A 12,436-nucleotide genomic window follows, 5' to 3' on the forward strand; every position below is an offset into this window, starting at 1 on the left:
ATAAAAAAATCATGGTGTTGTCCTCTTTGACTCGATCGATGTTTAGTGGTATTTCTTTTTCCATTTTAAAACAATGCTTTTGGTCCAAAATAGACATGTTCAAAGATGTATATATAGAAAGACTTGATTGTTCTGACAGACAACTGTTGTGTAACACACACCCTGGAACCAACTGTGTTCATAATTGTTTCCGATGTTGATTCGTTTGGCTATCCTTATTCTATGGTTATCATGGACTGTCCATTCTTCTGTATTTACACAGCAGTAAAATTAGGTATCGTACCTCTTCTATCTACCTATGATGTTCGTAAATCCATCAACAGAATTAAACCTGTTGTGACTTAGAACAAAACCAAATCAAAATAATCTAAAGACGACATATGATAAGCATCAGTTATTGGAACAAGGTACAAATGCATATTGAACAACTCACTGATTGAATCATATACTCTTTCAACAATACTTCCGAAAGGATTGTCATTGCGTTTCTCTATGGAAGAATTTGAAACCATGAAAGACCATGCCTGATTATCGCGTGATGCCGTTTCAAATACGGATTACTGTGATACTGCAGGGAACCATTTTACCGAGTGAATAGGAAGAAAAGGCTACAATCATAACCTGATATCACGTTACTATCGCAGCTTCCATTATATCATGATTTTTTTTCAACCTGACATTTCACTTTTAATCTCATTATCATTTACATCATTCGCTACGAATTTCCGCCCACCCCCCCTAAAAAAAAAAAAAAAAAATTGTACCAAGGTTCCCCTGAATGCGTTTTGTTTAAGAAATGTTTCATTGAATATTAGAACTAATGCTATGTTGAATAAGCTCAAGTGATATAAACTTTTTAAGACGTCAGTTACATTGGTATTGTATTGTACAGTCAATTGGACACCTTTAAGAGACAAAGTTCAAAAATTAAAAAACGGTCCTTTCTAAGGCAAACCAAGATTTCGATAGAGCAGTATAGAGAGAAAACATAAATTAGAACAACCAATACATAACAGTTAATATGTCGCTACATACCAGATATCAGCAGACAAAATCTTAAAACCAAGTCCATCCACTACAGCATAGAGAATTCAGTAACACAGCTGCAAGTCCATAAGAAACAACCAATGTTACGGAAGGGGAAACGTTGTTCTAAATATCAAACCCAAAATATTTCCGCGTAAGTATTTACAAGAAAATTACACGTTTGAATATATTTTAATTAGATACAACAGAAATAAATATTCAATAAACTGCAACATACAATAACGGACTCCTTCAACCACTTTCAATTATGCTAGAGACCTTAGGAAAAAGCGTTCGACTTGATATACTCACAAAACCTTAATCAATCTTAATTTTCGTTTCTTACGGAAAGTACCATAAAGGTTATCATTCAAACCTAATTGTATTTCTATCCGGATGAACAGTCGTAGACACTAATGTGGACATATACAGTATCCTTGATAGACGTGGCTGGATTGTAATGGTAGCAGGGGACAATGGTACGGTATTTAAGGTAGACAAATACTATTGGGAGTACAGTACAAGGCATTAGATACCACAGATTGGCGCTCATAGACGTTTGTTAAATCCTATAGAATTATACAACCGAACTAAACAAATGATGTTGTCTGTGGACGTGATCAATACGTACTGCTCGTGAAGAATATACAGCCGTCAACACACAAGTATGTCAAAGAGTCAGACATTAGGGTCTGCTTACACGGAACACAGGTACTCCAGACAGTGATGTCATTATACACGGGACACAGGTACTCCAGACAGTGATGTCATTATACACGGGACACAGGTACTCCAGACAGTGATTTCATTATACACGGGACACAGGTACTCCAGACACCGATGTCATTATACACGGGACACAGTTACTCCAGACAGTGATGTCATTATACACGGGACACAGGTACTCCAGACAGTGATGTCATTATACACGGGACACAGGGACTCCAGACAGTGATGTCATTATACACGGGACACCGGTACTCCAGACACCGATGTCATTATACACGGGACACAGTTACTCCAGACAGTGATTTCATTATACACGGGACACAGGTACTCCAGACACCGATGTCATTATACACGGGACACAGGTACTCCAGATAGTGATGTCATTATACACGGGACACAGTTACTCCAGACACCGATGTCATTATACACGGGACACAGGTACTCCAGACAGTGATGTCATTATACACGGGACACAGGGACTCCAGACAGTGATGTCATTATACACGGGACACAGGTACTCCAGACAGCGATGTCATTATACACGGGACACAGGTACTCCAGACAGTGATGTCGTTATACACGAGACACAGGTACTCCAGGCAGTGATGTCATTATACACGAGACACAGGTACTCCAGACAGTGATGTCATTATACACGGGACACAGGTACTCCAGACAGTGATGTCATTATACACGGGACACAGGTACTCCAGACAGTGATGTCATTATACACGGGACACAGGTACTCCAGACAGTGATGTCATTATACACGGAACACAGGTACTCCAGACAGCGATGTCATTATACACGGGACACAGGTACTCCAGACAGCGATATCATTATACACGAGACACAGGTACTCCAGATAGTGATGTCATTATACACGGGACACAGGTACTCCAGATAGTGATGTCATTATACACGGGACACAGGTACTCCAGACAGCGATATCATTATACACGTGACACAGGTACTCCAGACAGCGATGTCATTATACACGGAACACAGGTACTCCAGACAGTGATGTCATTATACACGGAACACAGGTACTCCAGACAGCGATGTCATTATACACGTGACACAGGTACTCCAGACAGCGATATCATTATACACGAGACACAGGTACTCCAGATAGTGATGTCATTATACACGGGACACAGGTACTCCAGACAGTGATGTCATTATACACGTGACACAGGTACTCCAGACAGTGATGTCATTATACACGTGACACAGGTAATCCAGACAGTGATGTCATTATACATGGGATACAAGGACTCAGTACGAGTACACAAGAAACTCAGGTTATCCAGAATGTAACATTATTACACATGGGGCATCATTGTACTGCGCTCTCAGGTATTCTATATGAGTATAGAAAGATATGTATAGATCAGGATAATTTTCCTACCAACAGTTCTATGTTAATCAAAAATAAAAGTAGTCTCATCTTACAACTGTCTTAAGGTTTTTTTTGTGTTGAGGCGCCTTATCGTTATAGCGTTATACTCATATTGACGTCACCACAGAAAACATTCAGTGTCACGAGCTTAAAATATGAACAAAATAAAAATAACACGGAGACTCCTGAAAAAGTAAAACGAGAATAGGACGGGTTGTACAAGGAGAGCAAACATCATTTGCTTCATCGACGAAACCCGCCATGTAAACTTTGGTCAATCTAAGTAAGTTATGTCACGTCAACAAACAAGGTATACGACCACGAACTAACAGGCAGAGTAACGAACACATTCAGCTACATATCATACAAAAAATATCATATTTCTCAGAGATCACTATACTACCCGTACAACTTCCACATAAATTTCATTAACCTGCATCTTTAAAACCCAGTGTTACGAGTTTTCCCGTCAGCTGACGACTTCTTGCACAAAAAATAATGGGATAATGGGAACAAGTCATGTAATATCGAATCAACTGCGGCATGTTAACACCATGTGCTGGAGATGCAGGAATGTTGCTATCTAAAAATGGAAAATTCAAAATAGAGAAATTGAAATCATCACACTACAGAGTGAGAGTAACTCCAGTATAGGTTCCGTATTAGTCTAATAAAGCAATGTTTTCAAGGTGTTTTGAATAAAGACATAGTGAAGTAAAAGTAGCTTAGTTTTGTTAGAAACAGAATCTTCAGATCGTTACCGTTTTCTATAAGGTTCATGGATCTTGTTATGCAACGCGTATACAAGCAAATGAAACATACACTTCAAATATGTAACCGCACATTGTTCCAGACATTTAGACAGTACTAGAGTCAGCACAATTTTATATGATACATTACAACTCTGATATGTATTCACTATAAAAGTAAGGATCAGATTTAGGAAATATTTCAAAGATTAGGGATTTCACTAACATATTCCAATTTCAACATGTGATCTGTGAAATGACTTGTATTTTGGCTGTAATCGCCGATCAAGGTATTATACTGGTGTTATGTCAGGAGCGGTTATGCGGAACCTCAGTACGATGGCTAAATCGTGACAGTAAAGCTTCTGTGAGCTTCTGCTATCCTATTATATGAATCCATTTTTCTACCTACATTTACAATGATAAGCACTCCTTTATTTTATGTTTCGTATACCTGAGGCCTATGTTGTAGGTTCTGACTGGAAGTTATCATTTTGTTACAGTATTGTGATTTGGTATGATCATTTAAGGTCTAAACAACTGAAGTTAAGACTAAAATAACTTTGTAAGACACAAATGACCAATATCTTATACATAACATGGCCTGAACTTAACGTTCAACCTTGATCGATTACCACGTCAATACCATAACTGCATATTATAATACTATGATTGGGTAAATATTAACCACAGCTGTTGAAAAGTTCACACAAAATGACATTGAATCGGCACAGAATTCGATGGAACGGGAAATGGGTAACATTAGGAGAGTGGAAGGGGTCATATTTAACCTTGAACCTTGACCGATGACCATCTGAATACGATATGGGGTAGAACTTGATGCTATGAGATAGTGGTGAATTTGAACCAATCAGCTGAGCGCACACACAATGACTTTGAATCGAAAGGCGTCTCGACGGAAAGGGCAAACAGAGTGAAAATGCTTCCGTAGGACTGACTACGTGTCTACATCTATCGCATCTAATACTTGTCACTAACTTTACGTATTGGATGACGACAATAACGTTTTATTCCCGCACCATATTAGTTTTTGAAAAGTCTTAAGAGAACGAAGAACTCTAAAACAACAAATAAAACTAAGTGGTTTCTTTAAACTTCGTTGTGTAAATCATAACAGATAATGGGATTTGCAGACATTGCCAATGGTAACAATACTGCCCCACATACCGTTTCGATAAAGGTAATTTTATATTTGAAATATAACTTGCAATAGTGATCCTCCTCATTAATTTCGATGACGGTCACTCTAGTCTTTTCAGTAGGAAATTTAGAATTTCGTATAATTCTTTTCCACTTCTAGAATATCTAATTACCATCTTTGCATAAATGAATACTTCCAATAATATTTCTATTCAGTAACAATAACGACAATTATTTAGAAACCTGTCAGACTCATACAGTACCGCGCATTGTTTAACGGTGTGCCATACTGGTCAGTGGAGTCCTTTCTGTAACTCATCTTAATAGAGTCAGTTCTACGATCAATGTGTGGTAAGCACTACAGAATAAGTGAACTACATTTTCAGCTACATATTTACCCAGCTCGATATTACAATAATCTCATGATATCATTGATAAATATTCTTTTTGTGACATGAAGCTTGTCGTGTTTGATGCTCGTTAATTTGCCCGTTGGTTCCGTTGTTGTATACCTTGTTCTCATACGAGAACGTGACATTACTTGGATTAACGAAGGTTTTCATGGCGGGTGTCGTCGATAAAGCAGAAGATGTTTACTCTTCCGGAAAACCTGGTCTTATTCTCTTTGTAATTTTCTTGGTATTTCTTGATGTTTTATTTTTTTTCCAGCTCTTTTTCCATATTCCAGTTTGTACATCTTGCCAGTCTATATACAATATGTCTGACTAGAGCGTACAATTGGAGGCATTGCATAGCGGTTGTTCTGATACAAATATAGAGATGGATACAACAGAGCCAAACAATGAATTAAACTGCATCATGCAGCAGTTTCGTCTCTCTAAAGCTCTTCTGTGATGCGAAGGGCCTAGATTCTGAAGCCATGGAGGTATGATTAAAAATATATCTGATCATTTATAAACAAACACCCTGTAAGTGTGTATACTTTGAACAGTGTCATTATTTGAATGAATTGAAACATGAAGGTTACGGAAGACCTCAGGGACTAAGATCTTTTCTGTTTTTTGAGAGAATTTTAATATTTGAGTTTATATTTACTATGATACTCTGAAATGTAATTATTTGAATGCAGCTACGATGTCTATGAAGTTGAATATTAAGTGTTTCTCCATTTCAATGCGTTCTTAATGCAATACATGTTTAAAGATAAAATACAGTACATCTTTGCAGATTTCAGTCAAAGATCCAGAATTTGCTTTGTTTAACAATATGCTATGATCAGTAGAAACCGAGGATATTATTAATTTTATTATCAGTGATAACTTATCACCCATGTTTTAAATCTAATGATTGATTTGACGACGTTATTTAGTGCACAATTTCCGACATCAAACACTTATGACTAAGCCAAAGCTAATAGTGGTACAAACCAAACGCTGGTGTAACCATGTAATTTGGTGCATTATTTGTGACGTCACAAGAAAGGTTATTAAGACGTCACGAAATCAGGACTAAAGCCGAGCTAGTGGCGTTTTAATGTATTACAACAATACTGATTACACCTCCCCTGAAATAGCCAGGGTTTGGATCCAGTAAGAATCCATTAAACACATGTATAAATGCATCCCTTGTTTACATACAAACAATGCTGTTTATCTTTATTTATTAGATAAGAACATCAATAAGCTTTTAACATTTGAATAATCTTTAACCCATGGTTTAAAGTGATTAATCAAACGCTTGAATCTTTCAGAAGCAACATGTAGTTATTATGAGACTGAGATTTCCGTCGTATTGATTTTGTAAAGATGTAAGAAAATGTTCTCGATCCGAGAGATATCACTATGACATAAATCTACGTAAAGTGAATTGACGATTATCAAATTAAGAAAAAATAAATAAAACGAAAAATTAATCTAAAGGAAATGTACAAAACTCTTTATCCCTATAATCTGTTATTGTTGTCGGATAATAGTGTTGTGTATGTTTAGTGTGATAAAACTTAATTACAGGGACAAAACAATGTTTATTTCCACATATATAAGTGTGACTTAGGCTTCAGGTAGATATATTAAAGTGATGAAAGTGAAACAGATAAAAAATATTCGTGGACACAAGGATGCCATTCTGTCTCAAATAAGAGAAAATGTCAATCATTTAGCCTATATATATATATATATATATATATATATATATATTCCCTTTCCCACTGTTAAAAAAGGAGTGTTAATAATGGACCGGAAGTAAAATATAGAAATACATAAAACATCCGTCTGTCTCTTCGATGTTGTAAACGCATTAAGAATCTTTGATTTTCCTCGGTCGCCCCCTCGTTTAAAATACATTGGATCCCACGCATCAATAACGTGTCTTATAAGGACGGAAGCAATTCATTATTCTATTGTAATGTTTCTGCTTCTATCTCGTATATATGATATTGATGATTGTAGAAACAGAAGCGAATAGCAAATGAACTTCAGAATTAGAATGCGGTAGTATTTAAATTTTATTAAACTGTTTCGTCCTTCAAATTTGATTTAGAATTATATTTTTCGGCAGATATGTAAGCTATGGAGATTGAATCACCGTAGGGACTAGGCAATTGCATGGAGATAATGAGCGTTAATTTCGTTGCTACTGAGGATGTTCTAAAGGTACTGTTTGGAACCGAAATTGACCGAGTAGACCTTGAAGTTATTCAATGATCACCTTATCAGATTTCAACTGGCATAATGGTAAAGTATCGAGAAACTGAGTTGGAAAACTCGAAAACTTACATTACAGTTAAAATATTAGTGTAATGAGTTCTACATTACGTATTCCGTTATGTAAGAACCAGACTTTTTGATCACTTCAGAGCATGTTTGGCCAGTAAACATCCAGGAAAAGTCATCCTACTGATATCTGTATCACCTCCAACTACATACCCTAATCAATAAAGAAGCTACGAAAGTAGTACCTCATCTGTAATTATCTTTATGTCTACAATGATGTATAGGTTCATTCTGTAGTCACCCACATCATTGTAGTATAGATTTAATAAATAACAGTCAGATGCGGGACTCTAAGTACAGAGAGTCAGAACAAGATGAAAAGAAATAAAGTTATGGGTTTCTTTTCACGTAAACTATCAAACGAATGAAATAATAATGTACTAAATTTTCTTTATGAACAATAAAATAAATATGATAAAGATCTATTGAAAACTGTGATGTCTGCATGAAGGGGTTGTTCCTCCGAGACCTGTCCTAGTTAAGGATTTTAATTGAAAAATTATTTCGTTTTCTTAATATTTGAATCAAACTAACAAAATGGCCATAACCAATGGTTAGATCATTTACAGGGAAGCATGCCACGTCATCATCTGTTAACTTATTATACAAGGACATATAACAGTGAACACTTACGTGTCAAATCCATCTGGTCAAGGTCTTTTATGTATTTGTGCATTAATATATCGCCAGAAAGTGGGTTGTGTTAAAAAAAATGAGATTTCGAGAATGGAATCATGATGGAGAACGGAATAATAAAAGTTGATCTTGTATAAGTTTACGACGGGGTAAAAATCAAATTAAATTTTAATTTTCTCTGTCAACGAAACATTTTAATCCTACAGCTCAAACTTCTCTGATGAATAAATATAGTCTACATAATTTTGATTGACACCATAGTTAAATCATCCCGAGAATAATACAAAATGACTCGCATAAATTGGAGAAAATATATATATAATAAATCATCTTATCGGTAAAAAAGAAGATTTTTGACATTGAAAATAACGGCATGTAAATTGAGTATGAACGCGGGCATTTCTATACAAATGGAACTTATCATTTATTTTATTTTAATTGTTATGTTTGTAAAATGTTAATTGATCCCTATAAAGAAAACATCAACTGCGCTGGAAATGTGACAAAGCAAATATCAAATTTGATTGAAAATGGTTCAGCCCTAAAGACAGTGCTACAAGGATTTTATGTTTTCCTTTATTTGTAAATTATCCAAAATACTGAAAATATTGTTTTCCTGCTTCCACTAAATTACAGGTAAACTCACCTGAGCCCGTTTTAAAGATACAAAAAAGCAATGTACAAGCATAGTTCTGTGGATCAAATGTCCGGTTACTGGAATTCCCTACGCTATACCTCATTCTGTCTGCTGGGAACAGTACTCAAGTCTCATATTTTATACACATATCTATAATTTTCCCTTCTATACACAGAAAGAAACCTAAGGAGAGACCAACAGAATGTGATCGGGTAGGCAGCTCACACCTTTTCAAGCCCGGATTCCGATTTGAGTGTCGGCATTCTAGGCAAAAGGAAAGGTGCACCATCAAATATGGTAAAACATCTAGACATGACGTTGTTGATCTAAAATAAACAGATCATCAAATTACTCAAGTCTACTCCAACGCAAGTTTCATGCGCGTGGTATTATTGCCAACCATTTCCTTACCTTCAGTCGAAAACGTTCTGTTCATGAGGAATAAATGGCTTAATTAATACCTTCGCTTGAATGCATTTCTGTACATTAAATGCAAATGAATAAGCAAAACCAGTCTCGACGTTCTGTAACGAGTAAAAAGCTTCAGATACGGACATTATGGCTGAGATTCAGACCATGTAGATTTCATCAGACAAATGAAGTTTTGAGATCTAAGATAACTTTGGTAGGCATTTGATAGGCTAAGCGGAACCTTAATCGGCATTATAGGGGCTTTCGGTCTAATTTGGTGAAATGGTTAGAGAATTAAGAATGTTTATTAGACACTCGCCTTTTAAGCAGTGATTGGTGTGTGGAGAATATTAATGGAGCTGGAAGTGACGTGACACTCAGCAGGGATGTTGGCTCCAAAAGTGCAGTCTGTCACAATGACAACAGTAACGTATGGCTTATCGGCTGATATATTGATGCATCGAAGAGACCTAAGCAGAGAAAGGTCAGCTGTATCACATACCATTTTAGCTATTTACTCGTTAGATAGAAAGAGTAATTGTGCTGTTTTCAAAATAAAAGTAAAATAAAATTAAGAAATATAATATCAATAAAATAAAATTAAAAAATAATCGAAGGAAAAATACTTTCACTGAAGAATTGCAATGAGAAAAAGACACATTTTGAAATACATTGTGTATGTAAAATTCAATATCAAGGAATGCATATTTTGTACTGATTCAATCGCATTCAAACAACAGAAATCGTAGTGACATGATTTTCTTTTCTGTTGATGTTAAAATTGATTATTAATATTCGTCTATAATTTTCCTGCCGGAAGAGTCAGCATTAATCTGCCATAGGAATTGGAATTGAAAATTTGGCACGCTTTTGTAAAGATATGGGTAATCTACTTTACAACCACTTATATAATCTTACTACTGTGAACTATTCAATTCCGCCAAATTACATATATGCATTACTTCATAAGAGGATTGTGATATCGTCAAAAACGTTTCTATCGGATGAAGCGCTCTTAACGATGACCGAATTTTTAATCATATGTAGTGGGAGGTTAACATACTGACCTTTACATGGAAAAGTGTAAAAACTAAAAATGATCAATCATGTGTTCAACATTATAAACCAAGACACAAAAGGCAAACTTTTGTAACGTAGCAAAACAAAAACAGAAGAAAGATGTGTGTTTTCAAGTCACAAAGGTGCTGTATTTACGAAAACCTTCGGCAAAGTTTTGTAACGTAACAAAAAAAAAACAAAAAACAAAAAAAACAAAAAAAAAATGAAACTGAATGATCTGTGTTTTCAAGCCACAAAAGGTGTTTTAATTGCGTAAACCTTCGGCAAACTTTTGTAACGTAACAGCAGAGCGAACATAGGTGTATCGGAATACCCAGGAGGAATGTTCTGACAATATTTGAGTGGTTGCTGTCCAGACAGATCAGAAGCCAGTGCACAAATCTAATAGACAAAATCTGTGAATCGGCAGATGTGGGGATATACTTGCCGTTGGAAAAGTTCTTCGATGAAGCTCTCTGTTAGATATTGGAATATATCTGAGTGTTGTATTAAAGTCTAGAAACAAAACGTCTGTATAATATCATCACGTAAGCTGTGGCTTCAGAAGGTAGGTCAATGTCATACAACTCCGATGACAACGTAAGAGTCAAAGAAGGTATATATTTCACAGGTTAATGATAGTTCATTGAGAAGTTGCAATTTTACTGAACAAGATATATCATAACGTTAAACGATAAATAACATTGTTAAACTATTGAATTTAACAATCATATCCATAACTGATACACACAGTGTAATTAATAATGTATGACTGTGTCATATCTTATTCATTATATTCTTCGCTGAATGCTTGGGAGTTGTTAAATGAGTTCATAAAATTGTTGTCATAACTTGTATTCTTATAGCGAGTTAAGCTTAAAACTAAACAGTTAGAACGCTTAATTTGGATTCGACGAAAACATCAACGACTTTCAATATTTTGCTCATGGCATTTAAAGAAAAAACAATCAATGAGATGTTTTTCTTGAACGCGAAAATGTAGATGGAGGTACAAAGCCATTTTCAGCTCTTGCTAAAATGTTTACACACGTTAGGTGTAGAAAAAATTAAAATCAAGGCTGCACACATTTTCCCTAAAAATACAAAAATAACACTTTTTTTTAAAAAGATGTGTGAGCGTGACTACGAAGAATGCAATTGCTTTGCTAGCAATCAACATCAGTAGAACGTTTTAATAGGCGTGTGTGATGTGGCAGCATACAAGGTAAAATACTACCTAGATTAACGGAAGTTGTAACATTAGGCAGGGTCGTTTATGATGCTACAAATGTACTTTTTATTTGTTCGTGCGGTGCATGATCATGGTCTTCATAGAGACGCTTCATGGAACCGGAAACAGCCAGGTCACTACCGTACAACAGCGGCATCTTTAATCTAAGTGTTTCTTAGTTAGGAAGAAGTTTGTGGTTTGTCATATAGAGCTTGGTCTCTCATGGCCTGGCGAATGATTTGATTACTTCGCTAATGTGTTTGTAGTTACTGTTCAACTACAAAACACGCAAAGGACAACAAATACACTTCGGTGCACAACGCACTAGAAAACAAGTGTAAGTCGAAAGACGGAGAAGACAAAAACATTGTGTTCAAGATATCAGATTGTACAAAAAAAGAGAAAAAAAACACAGGTAAAGAACGCCTTCTAATGCAAAGTTACAGTTAGAGACAGACAACAATGAGGCTAATGAGCAAAAATCTACAGTAATCGAAATAAATGTTTAGATGGTAAGGTTCAGTAGGTTCACAATTCAATATATTTGGTATCTTTCATATATCTGATAATGTTAGAAACAATATGGTGTACGTGCATATGAAATGTGAGACAATCCGGATTATCTACCTGTGTCACACTTGTACTCATATATCTGATGAATTA

This window comes from Ylistrum balloti, unplaced genomic scaffold (genome assembly GCF_031769215.1).
Source record: "Ylistrum balloti isolate Yb309-2 unplaced genomic scaffold, AGI_CSIRO_Ybal_v1 Utg369846, whole genome shotgun sequence".
NCBI classification, from domain to species: domain Eukaryota; kingdom Metazoa; phylum Mollusca; class Bivalvia; order Pectinida; family Pectinidae; genus Ylistrum; species Ylistrum balloti.